Source organism: Equus przewalskii, chromosome 8, assembly GCF_037783145.1.
Source record: "Equus przewalskii isolate Varuska chromosome 8, EquPr2, whole genome shotgun sequence".
NCBI lineage: Eukaryota > Metazoa > Chordata > Mammalia > Perissodactyla > Equidae > Equus > Equus przewalskii.
In genome coordinates, this window is record NC_091838.1 from 1,649,545 (window position 1) to 1,668,367 (window position 18,823).

Sequence of the window (18,823 nt, forward strand, 5' to 3'; positions counted from 1 at the left end):
AGGCCTTCCCTTTGTCTTTCCAGGACACGTCTGCACGAAGTTAAGGAAATTAGACAAGGACCATTTAAAGGTTGTTGGATGATGTTACCTGAAATTAATTCTACTTATCAGATATGGACTTTAGCTACATAAAATCAAAACTTTCTGCACAATCCTGAACATAATGTATTTCCCGGCATCATGCGAATCCTGTCATAATACGCACAGAAGGGCCGAGGCACACTTCAATGAGCTCCGTTAGTGCAACAAAAAAGCATGTCATCAATAATACGTGTAAGTAATTAAAGAATACTTGTATCAGTGTCCCTGATACGTTCTTTAACTTTGATTTAAATTCTAACACGTTGGCTAGTTGGTGAACTTTACAAACGGAATTCATTGTTTTCAACACTAGCCTTTGGGGACTGGTTTAATTTGCGTTACTCAGAAAGGGCGTGTAGGGTTCCACCGTGCAATTGTTTGGCGGTCTTAGAACAACTATGGCTGATCTATCATTAAAGTACTTATTGGACGTTTTGTCAAAAGTAGCGTGCTTGTTACTGGGGAAGATATGTAAGATTTATTATGTGACAGGCAGCTTTTCATTGCTTCCCTTATATTGGCTCACTATGAGATAAATGCTATTCTCATTTTACAAAAGGGGAAACTGAGTCCTAGAGAGCTGCAGTGGCCACAGATTGGCCAGAGGAAGTGCTGGATTTCAAGCGTTCCAGCTGCAGGGCTGTGCACACAGTCGCTATGCTGTAGTTCATATAAGAATAGGACATAGGTCTGCACATAGGGCTGCAGTGCCTTGTATGTCAGGAAAGCAAATTATTACATCAGAGAATGAGAAGCATTATAAAAGAGATAAGTCTAAAATACATGAGACAAAGGACTTTTCTCCACTGTCAAATCAGTCATCAAGTGAGGAAGTCTGATTATTATAGACATCTATTACAAAGCACAGGAATCCTTCACACCTGTGCAAAAAAGGTTATCTCAATGGTAAAACTGTGCCTAGCTCCTCCCACAAAATCTTAAACTGCATTGCTAAACAGATTAATGAGAAGATTTTCATTTCTTGTAGTGAGATTAAATGTCACCAATAATGTTTTTAAAAAGGCAGACTTTTTTTTTAATCCTTAAAAGCCTTTAATGGTCACAGATAGTTGTAGGAAATCATCAAACCAATCCTGGGGTAGAAATGGGAATCCAGAGAAATAAATGAGGTGAAAAACTACTCTTCCCGTAACATATTGGCTGATCTGGAGATTTTGAATTTTTATTTTTACAACCTCAGAAAGTGAGGGGGTCAAAATATCAAAAGCAAGTATTCACAGAAGGGAAGGAGCAGAACAGGAAGTGGTCCCACAATGAGCTGTGTCTCCACCCCACGACCCTGAGAATGAGGGTGAGTAAGAGATGGACCAGTTCTCGCATGGTTCGAAACCTGTAGGTCTTTCACGGTACTTGTCTAAAAGCTGTTCTGAAAGAAAGCAACACAAATCCTCTTTTGAGCAAGGTGTCTTCCCTCTAGCTGTCTATTTAATTTTAAAATGAACCATACGTGTCAATGGCTGGTGAAAATAACCCAAATCACAAACATATAAGAATTTATAACTGGTAGAAATCACAGACAACATAGACTGGCAATGGCTTCATCTATTGGAATCAGGCACAGATTATAAAATAACTTCATTTTGTATGTTTAAAGAAATAGAGAATACATTTTAAAACATCAATAGGAAATAGGAACTATAAAAACGTTTCACAGCAAACTTGAAAAAGAGTGAAATATCACTTCTGAAATTAAAAAAAGTAAAATAAACAACAGTAAAACAATGGGCAGGTTTAAAGACAGATAAGAAACGGCTAAACTAATTAATTATTGAATTAGAAAATAAATTGAAATAAACAACCATGTGTCACTTACGGACACAGCCTGAGAAATGCATTGTTAGGCGATTTCATTGTTGCACAAACATCAGAGTGTATTTATACACACCTAGATGGTATAGCCTACAACACACGTACGCTGTATGGTGCTAATCTTATGGGACCATCGTTGTATGTGCATTCCCTCATCGACCAGAATGTCATAATGTGGCGTGTGACTGTAATCCAAACATCAGCATGAAGAAAAAACGGAAACTGCAGGACGTATTTAAGACAAAACAGATGGAGTAAAAAGACTAGTATATCCTTAACTGAAGTTCCAGAAGAAAGAGGAGATTAACGGGTCAGAGGAGATATTTGAAGAGACAGTGGCTGAGAATCTTGCAGAACTGATAAAAGATTCCATTCCACAAATTCAAGAAGCCAAATAAATTCCAACTTAGATGTATAAGAAGAAATCCAAACCTAAAGATTTCATAGCAAAACTTCGTAAAGGAAAAGTCAAAAAGGAAAATGTGTCCAGCACTGTGAGGGAAAAGATAAATTCCCTTCAAAGAAGTGGGAGCTAGGATGTGTGAAAAACGATAAAGGGAAACCTTGCTTAAAGTGGAGCCCTGGAAGGGATGCTCTCGCACATACATTGTCCCTCGCAGCTGACGACAATTCTGGGCAGGAAGCTGCCTACTTTGCCACTCGGTTGGAGAAAGGAAGACTTTCCCCCGCCCAGCAACAAGCCCAGACGACGGGAAAACCCTAAGGCTTGGCCACCGAGAAATGGTCACAACCTCAGACTCCTACCCTCCTCCAATGGACTGTGGCTCATACCTGTCCCTCCCAACTTTCTTTTCTTCTACAAAGTGACATTCCTCTCTTCATTTGCTAAACTTCCCTGTGGTTTTGCCATAGCTTGCTTGTCCTTAATTGCAAATTTTTGCGATTCCCAAATAAATCCATTTTGCTGGTAAAGTAACTGGTTGTTTTATTTTTAAGGTCAATAAGTGACATGCTGACTGATCCACAGGTTGGGCAGAGATGGTTTCTCCCGACGGCTGTGAGGAAGAATTTCTTCTGTGCCTCTCTCTGGGCTTCTGGTGGTTTATCGCAATCTTTGTTGGTCCTGACTTGTAGCTGCACCCGCAGCTCTCTGCCTTCACCTGCCCATGGCCTTCTCCCTGCTCAGGTGTGTCTGTCTCCAAATTCCTCATTTGACAAGGGCACCATTGAATTAGTGGCCCATGATGGTGCCACATAATTAGTGGCATTATGACAAAATTGGTTCTATCTCAGGAATTCAAAATGTATAAAGATTAGAAAGTTAAAATATCAATAAATAGGTGCTATGTTTATATATATACACATACATATATATATAGACAATCCAAAATAATCTACAGATTGACCTCTATATGAAAAACAAAGCTAGAAAACTTTAGAATATAATATAAGGAAATATCTTTAAGATTTCGGAGTAGGGAAAGATTTGATAAACATGATCTAAAAAGTATTAAATAAAAATAAAAATACTGATACATTAAAATTTCTTCAAAAGATACTATAAAGAGATCAAAAACACAAGTCATACCGTGGGAGAATATATTGGCAACACATTTTATCAAGAAAAGACATCTTCGAATATGTAAAACCTCCCACCAAAGGAGCATCACCCAAAGAGAAAATGGCAAAATAGTAAAACAGATAGAAATAGATATTCTGAAAATAAATAAGCATTTAGATATACTTATTTAACCATTTCCACATATATTAAGAAGTGAAAGGACAATGAAATAAAGAGAAATGGAAGAAGTTATGGAAAATGATTAGTGCACTTTCCTTGTAAGATAACAGAAGTAAAACACTATCTAGAAGACCACTAGAACTTGCCCTTATTTTTTTATTGTCACCCTTAACGGATCTTGTGGTGTGAGCGATTTCTAGATCAGATGGAGAGACGCAAGGTCATTGGAGTATCGCTAAGTGGTCAGATTGTGACAGGCCCCACTTTCCATATTTCTCTTGAAATCACTTATCATCAACGGTTCATTTTCAACTGCGCCCCTGATAGCAGTCCGTGTTCTTAGAAGAAGCAGAAGAGATTGGAGCTGGCCCTCCCTCCACCTCTTGAGGATGCCTTGAGAAGGCGGCAGTCCGCAATCCAGGAGAAGAGCCCTCACAGAGAATTGGATCCAGTGGCACCTTGATCGTGGATTTCCCAGCCTCCAGAACTGTCAGAAAATAATACGTGTTGTTCAAGCCACCCAGTCCGTGGTATTTTCTTACTGCAGCCCTAACTAAGACAGAGGCCATTTAAAAATTGCTCCCCAATTTAAAATTCTTTCTTTTGTCTCTAGAAGATCTGCCTTCCCACTGATGATGAACTATAACTTCTCTCTTTTGTAGGGGATGCAATTTACATATTTTCTTTTGTAAATATAACAATATATTTGGAAGCTTGTAAGTAATTATTCTTCTGACATGAGATAAGTTAGTTAGTAAGTATATTTGTATTCCCTAGATTGCTGCCTGCTTGTACAGGAACACTTGTTCTTTGTATTCTAAATGTATTCTATTCTTCATTTAATATTCTTTATTCTTTTCACATGTTCCACTTTCAATCTAGGCAGAGCCATTCTATTTTATATTAATGATGCAAGTAACTTATTCTGGCATAACGTAGTCAGTTTTTATATTAGTTAAATGCCAGAGAGTGCAAAGATGTCAGAATTAACTTTATATTCACTATTACTGAATATATTATAATCGTTAGCTTTCAGCCACTTATTTAAAAACAAAACAGACAATATTAAGAAAGCATAGAATATCTTAATGATAAAATATATTTTAGTTTTACTTTATCTGAAAAATTGAAAAATACCTTGTGATAAGTAACTTAAGGTGTGCCCTCAAAATGAGAACTCATCACATGTTTTAGTCTTGGTGACTTTTCCACATGGCAAAAAATCAAGAACTGGTACAAAAAGCTGATAACACATGTTTGTCATGATTATTAAAATGTTTTAATGTTAGAAATTATTTATGGCTTTTCAACTGTCAACTGGACCTTAATTCATAAGTCCTAGGACTCGTTACTTCTACACTACAATGACTTCTCTTCATTTTAGGTAAAATATAGCCACATCTGTCACTCTTGGTTCAATCTTCAATGCAGAAATTCTCTGTGATTTTAACAAAGGAGAGGATGTTGCACATGTGGCTGGATGTTTACAACGTGATTGTAAAGACTGGAGAAGTCAAAGCTGCGGACGTCAGCAGGTCCGTGCCAGCTTCAGGTTTACCGCAGAGGCTCAGAGATCTGACTCGCCACGGCATGCCCACGGCCAGCCTATGGCCTCTGGAAGAAGAAACTGGCTTCTGCCTCTCTCCAGGCTTCCACCTCTCCTGTGAGTGCATCTTACTGGTGCAACCTACACAGTATGTGCAACCCTGGAGGCAAAGACTTGGAAACGTTACAGACATGTAGCCCCTGATTCTGAGGAAATTGTAGATGAGTTGTATGGGTTCTGAGCACCGCCAGAGAATGCCCAGGACACCCCTACACAAATATGAAGTGTTGGAAGGTATAAAATGGGCATGAGTCATCAACTCCACATCATAAGACTTGACTTACTACAGTGTAAATTTTATGGAATCAAATTTATTGATAAAACAAAGACCTGAGTTTCAGAATCTGCCTCTTCTTTCCTTTCCTGCCTCTACCTCCCAATATCACTATTCATCACAAGCATTCACTCTCCAACACTTTCAAGCTTTGTAGGAAATAACTCATAGAAACGATTGCAAGGCATTTTGCAGGCATTGAATGAAATCAAACGGCTAGCAAAAATATATATATATATATATATATATATATATATATATATATGTTCCACAATTATAATGGAAAATGCATATGTAGACAGAAAACAAATTTGTTTCTTTCGGCAACTGATTTTTAGTGATTAAAAATAATGGATAGCCTGTTCTTTTTTTTTTAAGCACAAGCTGCCTTTAGTAAAAAATATTCCTTGACTGTGTCAGCAAGATATGTTATTAGGCGTTCTCTTTTTTCCACACTAGTTATTTTAAATGATATCATACTTTTATAATGCATGATGTAAAAAAGCCATATCTTTTGGCACAAATGTAATGTTGTTGGCTGTAGAATTGAATGTTTTTTGGCTCTTCCGTTATAGTCTGATTTCATATTATTAGCTAACCACACAACTAAAAACTCAGGCAAAGCCACCACACAAGAGGAACCCCAGGTTTGATAAATATAACCAGCTGCCTTCAAAACACCAGCTCTTTCTTTTCTTGGCATTGAGCCTTCCCTAGAAATGCATGGTTTCTGAGAGATGATTCCTACATACTCAAATATGTACAAATATGTACAAAGGAATTGGCCCTTTCTTTTTTATATATACCACAATTTAGACCCACAAATTCGCACAGAACAAAGACAATCCAAACTATGTCTTCAAGAAGATTGTATAAGAATATAAAATGCGATAGAAACATAGGGCCACTGTGTTTCTCATTCCTTGAGTTCACAGCAGTATAATTTATCTCCTTTTCTTCTTTTCCCATAATCAGGCCTGATGATTCCTAATAATTTCTTCTATTAAAGTGCCCTTCTCATTGTATCTTTGCTCTTTATTTCTCTAAATAAGGATTCCAGACCAGCATGCCACAAGTATATATATTTTTTATAACGAATCCTTTATTTGGGCGTCCACTTCATGTTGTAGGTCATACAACCCTTCTTGTGCTGTTCTCTATTTAATTCTGAGAATGCTTAGGGGATTTCCTGCATGTACTCATAAATACCTCTTAAAGCGTTCTTAGGCCTATACAATTATAAAACTCCAGGAGAAATTTAAGTAATACCAGCAATGACTTCCACTGCTTGGCTAACACTGTAATGGCTAACAGAGCAGTAACCTCTTGGTAAGTGTGCATTAATTGAACGAACTTGATATCTGGAGTAGACCAATTTCAGCAGCTCTTTTAAAAGAATTGTCTTAAAGCCATTCCCCTAGAGCTCAGGCCTGTAGCACTGAGGTAAGTAAAAAAGTTTGAAGAAATTCTATTGAAGAAAAACACAGAAACATCAGGAAACTTTCTTAAATATTTACTCAATACTTAGCTTGATATTAGATAGGATACATGGAAATATTACCTATATTTTTAATCTGATCTAATTTTAAAACAAACCCCACACATGGTAGAATTTCTTCAAATTTACCATTGCTGTAAAATTTACTTAAAACATGAAATGTACCCCTAGCAAGATGTTCCCCATTGGGCTACTGATGCTAAATTAAATATTATAATTATTTATGTTCTCATGGAATGTCTGCAGCCCCTCCTAGACTGGGTCAGGAACCGTACATGTTTTGTTTCCCCTGCATATTCAGTTCCTAAGACATAGAAGGTGCTCAGTAAATACTCGTTGAGTGATTCAATGTTGGCAAAGGGGCTGTCATATAAGTAACTGCAGTTTTAGCCCAGAAAGTCTTCTAGAAAGTTTCAAAAGTCTAAAAGCACTGGGAATTTCCTACACCTTCTGCTACTGAAGCCATGCATTCTTTTCAAATGATAAATGAGTATTATGATACCAGGAAATTATGATTAGATTGGTTAGATTCATGACCTGAAATTACGTGTCAAATCACATCAAACACTATAAAAGTGTCATCCACCATCAAGTGCTTGGATTGGGGGTGCAATTTTCATAATAAAGAAAAGTGGCAAGAAAGAAATCTGTCCGTTTTAAGGAATTGGAAATATCTACCACTCAAAGCCATTTGCTCAGTCTGGTTTCACAGGACAGGTTGCGCTGGCTATGGCATAGGTAAAGAAGTCAGGACAAGATTTAGACGTAAGCATTCTATGAAGTATGTAGAGACGCAAGTGAGAGGAGTTTGAAGTCATACTGTTCATAAAACATTCTCTTAGCAAAAATACAAGGCAGACAATCACTTAACATGTCACTTTCGCAGTGATACAAAGTGAGCATAGAGAGGCAAGAAGTGAGTATTGCTGTAAGAACATGTGTTTCACCGTGCTGAGAAAAATATTTTTAAAATGCTATTCCCGTTATCCAAATATCCAAGCTGAACGAGATATGATTTCATCAGTAAGAAAAGTCAAACCAAGTTCATTATTAGAGTTATTGATCTCACAGTATTTACCACGACAGATGAGTTTACTCAGACGTAAGAGCTGTATCTAGTAGAACTATTAGAGTGTGTATTATTCGTCATCTGGTAGCAATGTAGTAAATTTGTATTAGAGGTATGCACGCTGTAAGTCCTGGGTGGAGAGAAGTTCTGCCTTTCAGTTGGATAAAAAGAAAACATAAACAAAGATAAAATTGGCGCAGCCATTATGGAAAACAGTATGGAAATTCCTCAAAACATTAAGAGTAGAACTACCACACGATACAGCTATTTCACTTCTGAGTATTCATCCGAAGAATGCGAAAACACTAATTCGGAAAGATACATGCACCCCTATGTTCACTGCGGCATTATTTGCAGTAGCCAAGATTTGGAAACAATTTAAGTGCCATCAATAGATGAATGGATACAGATAATGACATATATATACACACAATGGAATACTACTCAGTCATAAAAAGATGAAATCTTGCCATTTGTAACAAGATGGATGGACCTTGAGGGTGTTATGCTCAGTGACACAAGTCAGAGGGAGAAAGACAAATACAGTATGATCTCACTCATAAATAGAACACATAGACTATGAAAAACAAAACAAAACAAAACAAAAAACTCATAGAAGCAGACAGCAGATTGGCGGTTACCAGAGAGGAAGGAGGTGGGGGGATAGCAAAACGGATAAAAGAGGTCAATTATTGGTGACGGACAGAAATTATACTTTTAGTGGTGAGCACGCTGTAATATATACAGATGTTGAATTATAATGTTGTATACCTGAAACCTACATAATGTTATAAACCAATGTTACCTCAATAAAAAAATAACAAAATATTTGAAATCCTGAAATGTATATTGCTAAACTGGTTACTGGAAACTAACATGAAAGATGCAATAATTACATAATGTCTTGTTTTAGGGTTTCCCGTGAGCAGTCACTGGATATGCAGAGATAAGGTAGATCTGGTGCCAGACCTTGAAAGCTGATATGCTAAGATAGGAAAAAAGATTCAGAAACAACCAAAGAAAAGGTTGCCAGAATATAATAAACGCGAGCAAGTTTCAAAGGGAACAAAGGAGAGACAGGATTCATTTTTACACAGGATAGTCAGAGAGAAATTAAACAAGGAGGTAACTTCTGAGATGGGTTTTACAGGACTTTACATTACAGTAAAAGGAAAAAGAGAATTCCAGGTAAAATAGAGTGTTCTTAAATCTATATAGCTGTGAAAGAATATAGGGTATTGAAGAAAACTTAAATCGTTCTTGATTGCAACATAGAGTGTATGTTTTGAGGGGAGGGAGGAAACAGAAGGGAAAGAGAAAAAGCCACTGGGATTAAATTGTGAAAACCATGTCTGCGCAGAAGGAGATTTTAACTTTAGAGCATATGGCGAATAACTGGAAGTTTAATTCACATTATAAAATGATCAGGTTTATGTCTAAACAAACCCGAAAGCACAAAAAACCCAAAATAAAACTCAAGGTTGGATTGGAGGAGACAGAAGGTGAATCTAAGAAACACATGAGCAGTGACTAGACTGACCTTGGCGGGAATGAGGCCGTGAAACACAGTGGGGACGAAGGCAGGAGGAGGAATTTCACAGACACGACCACTGGATCCCACGATTTCAGTGCCACAGTCAGCAGCACTTGAAATTCTAGACAGATAGAACTTGATTTCTTAAATGTATCTTCTAAGAAAAAGTGATAAAATCCATTGGACAATATTAAATAACATGGAATATCTAAGTTTTTAAAGCATAGAAAAAACTTTAACTGATTAGAAAGTTCTGGTGAAATTGAATTTTGTTAAATAATATTGTTTAATGCTAATATTTTTATAATATAATGTTGGTGCTTACCAAACACACTTGTCTTTGGAAAATGAGGCTTTTCGTCTATCAGCTATTTTGGAGCTTAAAGAGCTGGGTTTTTCAAAGCAAAGTTATACTTCCAATCAGAATCAAATATTTTTTACAGAATTACCCTTACTATGGTTTTATTAAGTAAACATTTTGTTGAGGTATAAAAGTACATACAGAAAATAAATACAGAAAATTACAAAATAATAAGTTATAAGAATTTACCTTTTTTGTCCAAATAAAGCAGTTTTGTATACAAATTTTGTCTCACTGAAGTTAAGATGCCATTTAATTAAAAATGTCATGTCTGCACAGGACAGACAGACAACTAGAGGGTGATTTATTCAGCTAAACTAAGAAAGCCTCTGTTGGACTTTTGCATAATGTAAATTAGAATTCTTGGAAGAATTTCTCGATTTACGCATTTCCCTTTCTGTGCACATACGGCCAGAAGATCACGCAAAGGCTTATCAAAGGTTACAAAAGAGGAAAAAGTCACATTATATCTTATTCTTATTTTTGAATGCTCAGCGACAAACAAGACTATAAACTCCAATTTAAAAACAACAAATATGGAACTGGAAATGTCTACTAAAATTCTAGTCTATACAAAAATCGAAATATAATGATGCACACCTGAAATTTTATAATGTTATAAACCAACGTTACCTCAATAAAAAGTAAAAAAATAAATAATCTTTGGAATCGTCACTAGTTTAGATTGAACCAAGAAGAAAGTTCTTTTAAAGCACTGAAAAATTGCTTAAATATCCAGTCACCATCTAATATGAAATAAATGTTAACTGTAGTCACATAAATGGAACGTAACTAGATTGTCCCAGTAGTGTTAGAACTGACTTGTCTTTAGTCGTTTGAATATTAATATACCTAGTCAGGCACCTTGTTTCTCAGTCCCCTACCAAAGTGTGTTTAATAATTGAGCTGTGGGGTAAGAGTGGGATAAAAAGAAATAAAACCATATGTATGGTAATGTTTTTCATACTATTCATAGACAAAATTTCTGACCTCACTCCACGCACGCATACTTACACCCACTCAAAATATTTTGATATGATCCGGATGATAAATTTCCATTGGACTTCCATTTCAGATAAGAGTAGAATAGAAAAGTCAGAGAAACTCTCCTGCTGAGAACTAGATTGACTGAACAAAATAATAAGAGTGCTTGAAGAAATAAGAATGCCCACAATGCTGGCTGTGATTTACAGAGTCAACATCTCAGAGAAGAAGGGCTTAAGGAGGTGAGTCTAGTATGTAGGGCTAAAGTTTCTTTACTATTCTGGAATGCGTGAACGAGGACCAAAAAGCTAAGCAGAGCTATTGACAGCCTCTTAGATTTAAAAGGGGAAAATTTGGAGATCAGGCCTTACAAACAAAGGTAGTGCTTCTAAAGTCCTCATTTGGGGGGTTGTATCTTGACAGGCTACACTTTAGGGGTAAGGATAAGTAAGAAAAATGAATTGCACTTCAGGGACTGAAGTTCAGTGTTATTCTTGCTCAGTCAATCCCTGACATGGATTAACATGATGCTAGACTGCTCATGGCCATTGCATCTGGCAAGAGTCAAATTTAAATACTCTTATCAATACAGAATAACCAGTCACAGGAGCAGAAAGACAAGGAGACAGAGAGAGAGATGAGGAAGAAGGGAAGAAGAAGGGAGAGTGGAGGAAGGGCGGGAGAGAAACGGGAAACGAGGGGAGGGAGTTGAGGAATGAGAGACAACACACAGAGGAAGAGGATCCACAAAATCCAGGTAATGAAGGTTATTAGACAAAGACCTTAAATAATTATGCTGTGTATGTGAAGGAAGCACAAGATTGAGAATTGAAACAGAACCAGAAACTGTAAAAAGGAATCAAACGGATGTTTAAGAACTGAATATTAAAATAACCAAAATTAATATGTTAGCGGATGGGTCTAACAGTAGACTAGCCATAGATGAAAAGATCATTAGTGGAAGATATGATAAAATAAAATATCCAGAATAATTTACAAGGAGATAAAGGATGAAAATATTTCAAAAAGCAAAAGTGAAATAGGGTTTTGGTGACAAGGGTTAAAGACGTGAAACTAGAGTCCCACGAGGAGAAAAGAGAACACAACAACTTTTGAAGAGAAAATAGTTGAGAATTTTCTAAAACCGAAGAAAGCTATCCAGCCACATATTTAAAAGTTTTATGAAATCTCAAGCACGATTTCAAATAAAACAAACAAAACAAAACAAAAACACTCACACACTTCAGATATCACAACAAAACTGTTAAAAACCAAAGACAAAAAGAGATCTTTAAAGCATCCATAAAAAAGAAGAAAGATTACCCATGATGAGCAACAATTAGCCTGACTAAATGAAATCAAATATTTTCAAGGTATTGAAATTAGAAACTGCTAACCCAGAATTCTGTCTTCAGGAAAATATTCTTAAATATATTGGCTAATCTTAGTCATATGTGGAAGATAAACAAACATATAGATAAGGAGAACAGATTAGTAGTTACCAGCGGGAAATGGCCTGGGGGCAGGGCAAAAGGATATAGGGGCACATACATATGGTGGCAGAAAGAAACTAGACTATTGGTGGTGAACACGATGCAATCTATACAGAAAGTGGTAAACAATAATGTACACCTGAAATTTATACAATGTGATAAGCCAGTATGGCCTCAATAAAACAATCAAAGAATAAACAAATGAAAAACAAAAGAAACAAATGAAAATAAAATAAACAAATGCAAAACAAATGGCATTTTCAGGCAAACCAAAACAGAAATTTCCTTTGTGGCAAAAATTTTTTAGAGCCAAAGAAGTTACAATAAAAATTTAAAATATATTTTAAACTGAATATTAACTTAAAAAGTCAAAGTTTTGAGATAAATGATAGGTGCATTTACTGGAAAATTTATATCCTAAGTACATATGTTAGAAAAAAAGATTGAAAATCAATGAACTAAGTATTCATCTCAAGAAATTAGAGTAATACCAGCAAATTAAACCTATAGAAATTAAAAGAAAGTAAATAATAAAGATCAGTGTAAAACTAGTGAAAAGGAAAACAACATAAAGGAAAAATACCAGGGGCTGCCCCATGGCTGAGTGGTTAAGTTCATGCTCCTCTTTGGCAGCCCAGGGTTTCACCAGTTAAAATCCTGGGTGCAGACATGGCATCACTCATCAAGCCATGCTGAGGTGGCGTCTCACATAGCGCAATCAGAAGGACCTACAACTAGAATATGTAACTATGTACTGGGGGACTTTGGGGAGAAGAAAAAAACAGATTGGCAACAGATGTTTGCTCAGGTGCCAATCTTAAAAAAAAAAGGGAAAATATCAACAAATGCAAAGTTTTATTTTTCAAAAACACTGATAAAACCCTTGAGAAACTAGTTGAAAAAAGATGACACAAATAATCAACACTGGCAATGTCAACTAGACATCACCAAAATTCTACACACATTACATAAACTGAAAGAGGATACTTTAAAGAACTTCATGAAAATAAATTTGAAAATTTTGATGAAATGGACAAATTCCTGGAAAAATACAACTTATTAAAGGGATTGAAAATAACTAGAAAATCTGATTAATCCTATGCAATTAAATAACTTAAAATTATAATGAAAACTCTTCCCAGAGAGCAAGCTCCAGTATAGATAGCATCAGCAACTAGTTCTGCCAAATATTTAAGGAAGAGATGATACAAATTCCTGGAGAGAATATGAACAAGAATAACTTTAATTTTAAAACTTGACAAAGTGTTACAAGAAAGGAAAATTGTAGGCCAATTTCCACAACCCTAAATGCAAAATTCAGTGATACATACAAATGGCAAATAAACCAGTTCAGTTTGTATCAGGAAGGCAGTATGAGACTGCTTCTGGCTTGCTCCTGGATCTCACGAAGATGGAGTGCCTAACCACAGGACATCAAGTGCCAATCGCAGGCTAGTTTCGGTCACAGCTGCTGAGTCATGAGCTTGGGCAACCTCTGAAGGAACATAGGGAAGATGCGATCGGTACACTAGACTGGGCACGAGCAGGGTCGGAAGGCACTAGTACACTGAGCTGCCCTGGATTCTCATGGCATCTACTGTTGTTGCACAGACATCTCTCCCTCAGTTCATACCTATGGCTGCATGGGAGGGTTTCTTACGGTGAGCCAACAGAATATGGAAATTCAGATCTTGGTTCTCCTAGGTTCAGCTTGGTCTATGTGGACTGACCAATATACAGACTGCTGCTCTACTAGAGCCCCACAGGAGGGGCTCGAAGACAGCGGTGAAGGGAAATCTGTCAAGAGGCAGAACTTTAGGAAGTGTATTTCGTCATCTACTTGGTGTGGAAAAAGAATTGGCTTCAAGTAGGAATATATACAGTTTTATAAGCAGTGACTAATGGCTTGGCTGGTTGTTCAGAGGCCTGGAGGGATCAAGAGTTCCAGAGAAGGAATCTGGAAATGGACATATGGGTTTTGTCATGAAGGGTGAAGATCTATGCTTCACATGTTAGCATCAACCAAAAAGCATACTCCCTGGAGAGGCTCTGGACAACCAAGTAGACAGAGTGACTTTGCTCGTTGACATGGGCCAGCTCCAGCGTGGCAAATGGTCAGCTTAATAGAGCAGTTATGGTGGAAAGGATAGAGGTTATTCATGGGACCAACTTTATGAGTTCCCATTCTTCAAGGCTTCTGTAGCTGAAAGTCCGCCCACCAGTGGAAGAAATGTGAGTCCTTAATATGGTACCATCCCTGGAAGATACTAAGCACTTGGTTAATGACATTGGACCCTTTTGTTCCTGGAAGAGGCAGAGATTCATTCTGCACTGGAGTGACATATGTTTTTGCACAGAATTTTACCTTTCTTGCCTGCAGGTTCTCTGCTTGCTCCAGGATCACAGGCTGTAGGGTATTGGAACTACTCTTTAGAACATTTGACTTGTTGACACAGTATCCCATTCAATATCCGATCAAATCATGGGTCCCGCTTTAGGGCAGCAGAGGCACTGCAGTGGGTATGTGACTGACAGATCCTTTGGTACCCTTGCAAACCTCACCGCTCAGAAACGGCCAGCCTGAGAGATCAATGGAACGGCCATTTGAAGGCCCAGCTGGGGCTTCAGTGTGGAGCTGGCACCCTGTGTGGATGGGGCCCCATCTTCCATGAAACGATATACACTCTAAATTGATGAATATTATTTCATATGGTGTCCCCATGGGTACATGGATCTAGCAACCAAAGACTGGAAGTAGGAAGGGCCCTACGTAATTATTAACAGTGACCTAATTGACCTTCTTGTTGATGAAACTTGAGGTTCTTCGGATTTAGAGTTCCTTTTCCTCAGAAGGAGAAGACTTCCCACCGGGGAACGCAGTAAGAGTTCCACCAAACTTTGAGCTATGGCTAACACTGGTCGCTTCAGCCTCCTTGTGTCAAGGGACCAGCAGGAAAGAAATGGAGTCCCCATCTGACAGGGGTAATTGACTATGATCGTCAGGACCAACCACAGGATGCTGTTACGGCCTTGAGACAGGCAGTAATATATCTGGCTCCCTCTGTCCAACACTACTCGCTTCACCCCCACATAATATAACACTTAAGTGCACTCCCGAATAAACTTCCTGGATGCAAATTTTAATCCTAGTCTCTTTTCTAGGGAACTTACCCAAAGACAAAAGTATCTGGCGCATTGGCAGAGCACGCCATTATATGTATTGAGTAAGTCATGAATTGAAGATATGAGTAGATGAAAAGTAATAATAGCAAACATTCATTAAATACTTATTGTCAGGCACCGTTCTCAGTTCTTTACACTATTAACCAGTTTATCCCACAGCAATCAAGTAAATCTGGATGTATTATTGTCTCCATTGTACAACCGAAGAATTTGAGGATTAGAGAAATTTTCCAACCCGCTCAGTGGCGTGGATAAATTGCAGAAGAGTTTTCCCTTGGTTCACTATCTTCCCAGCCTTTTTAATAGATACAAGGAATTTTTTTTTTTTTTGAGGAAGATTAGCCCTGAGCTAACATCTGCTGCCAATCCCCCTCTTTCTGAAGAAGACTGGCCCTGAGCTAACATCTGTGCCCATCTTCCTCTATTTTATATGGGATGCCTACCACAGCATGGTGTGCCAAGTGGTGCCATGTCCGGACCCGGGATCCGAACTGGTGAACCCTGGGCCGCTGAAGCGGAACATGCGAACTTAACTGCTGCGCCACTGGGCCAGTCCCAGATACAAAGACTTTGAAGCTTGCTTTTCAACTGTTTCCATTCTTTTTCTGGATAAAGTTAAAATGGAGAAAGTTAAGCCATAATTTAATGTTAATTACATCCAAAGCACTCTCTAATGATAAAACAAGATTATTTCAAAGCTTACTTCACTCGTTTTACACTCTTCCTCACTTTCTTGCCCTACCACCCTGCCTCTTCTCCTAGAGATCTCATCATTGCAGTGGGCTCTTCCCCTAACTTAATGTATAGGCCATTTTAATAGACAATCTTCGCATGCCTCGGACCAAAGATTGCTCTTTTTTATCCATCAAAGGTAAAGGTACAGATCCGATAGAAGTAATCATTTCCATGTTATTTGTCTGCTCACTGGATATCCCCAGGGTACTGTGTAGCAGATTAAGGTATTTTAGGTATTCTCTGATGCCTGCTGTCCAGCCAAAAGATGACTTCCCTTCCCTCTCTTTGCTTGTAAGTGATGAGCAGAGCAATCAGATCACATGCTCAGATCACCTTGAGCTTGAATAGCAAGTCCAGTTCTGCTCAAACAAATGCTGTTGAGACACAGACTTCATAAGAATACCTTCCGAGTCAACCACGAAGAGGATTGAGATCCAGGTGTTCTTCAGCCAGCAAAGACACGACCTCTCGTGCTCAATTGATTGCCCACCACACGGAGAATTAGGCAAACATAGACCTTAGCAATTATTCAACAGTAGCAGAAAAATAGATATTTAGGGATAACACCACCACCTTGATTACAACTAATACGTTGTATACTTGATGTAACACTATCCTATTCTGATCACCTTAGCAAGTCTCTTGTTTGTAAGGTTGGCTGTTTGTGATTGTTTTATTTATTTTAAGAAATCCAAACAGAGGAATAAGATCAACCCAAAGATCTTAAGAACAGAAAAGAAAGGCTTAAAAATAGAGACCTCACAAATGGCTGAGAGCTGGCAAACCTTTCATCTTCAAATAATAAACACTAGAGTTGCCTTCTGACTGTTTCCTTTTCCATTGAGACATAACATCCACAGAATCTCACATCTTGGTAGCCATGCAGTCACTTAGCAAATATTTTTAAGTCATTTGCTAATATAAGTTAATATTGATCAATCATCTACCAGTTATTCACACCTACACTCTTTTACCATTTTTCATTTCTATTTCCCGTATTTATTTTTTCGTCTTCCCCTCCAAACTTTCTTGGTCTCCTTCTCTCATTTATGTTTAGCACTATTACATATCTGTTTGCCTTTCCCAGACACATTGCTTATTTCTTGATAGACATATTTTTTGCCTTGCTTAGTAGATTATCTGTCCTATTATCTTACACATTTGCATATTCTCACTCCTTATTATTTTACAAATTATCATTGTCAGAATTACGTGATCTACTTAAGCTGTTTTTTAATGCACTTATATAACTCATACTCATTGCATACCAGGATCTCCATCAATTTTTACAGTAATCCTGGCAGGATGTGTTATGTCTACTTTAGAGTAAAGATTTAGAGAAGTTAAGAAAATATATATTGAAATTGTAACTCTTTTACCCAATAAAAACATGAAAAATTTATTCGACAAAGGCTCACTGTTTGGTGCGAGAATATGCATTAAGCTAATTTACATTATCATTGTTGTGCTAAAAACTAGTAGTTATATGTTAGTAAAAGCAGTACTACCCTGTGATGTCAATTTCAGAATGCAGATTTACGTAAATGATTTCTCACCTCTGTTCCAGAAGAATGAAATGAGACAGCTAGAGATAAATTCAGTTCAACTGGAAGTTCATTTACTAATAGGATCAAAGATTCAGATGGAATTACCTTAATATATTGAAAATCTATTTTCTTTTCCACAACTTATTTTGCCACAAGGCACACAAATGATTTAAGAGCGATAGAATCATTGGTTATATAAATTATGATGCACATATGATATATGTAGAGAAGGGAAGGAATCAGCTTTTGAGAAACGATGAGAAGGAAATGTAGCTCCCATGTTCATTTTTGGCATGAAATATATTTTTGGACCAAAGCATTTTGTAGTTAATAAATTCCACTATTAAAATTTATCAAGATGCCTGAAACTGGTAATGCATTCTCAACCTCTCTATAGCTCTGAGGAAAACTAATGAATTTCATGCATATAAAAAGCAATCTGCATTTTGAAATATCTAAAAACTATAGGCCAATCTTTCATTACCATAGTTGTCTCACTTAAAATGTAATGGTCTGCAAACTTCAAAATTTCCATTTCAGTGAATCAGTTCAAGCATTGTAAATAGAATTTCTGACATAGCACACACTCATCTTCTCAGGAGCTACAGTGGTGGTGATGGAATACTTTCGGTAACAAAGCTAGCTATGAATTTAGTTTTGTGACACTGGATCGCCTCAGTACATCTTTTCCAGTAAGCTTTCTAACAAATATTTAGAAAACTAGAATTTATTTTAAGAACTCTATTACAATAGTGTTTCTCAATCTGGAGTTGCATCAGAATTACATGAAAGGCTCTTAAAAGTACATATTTCTGGGCCCCACTCATAGAATTTCTGATTTAGTAGGTCTAGAGTAGAGCCCCAGAACTTGAATTTTAATGAGTTTCAGATGATGTTGATGTTTCTGAGTATACTGCCAAACAGAA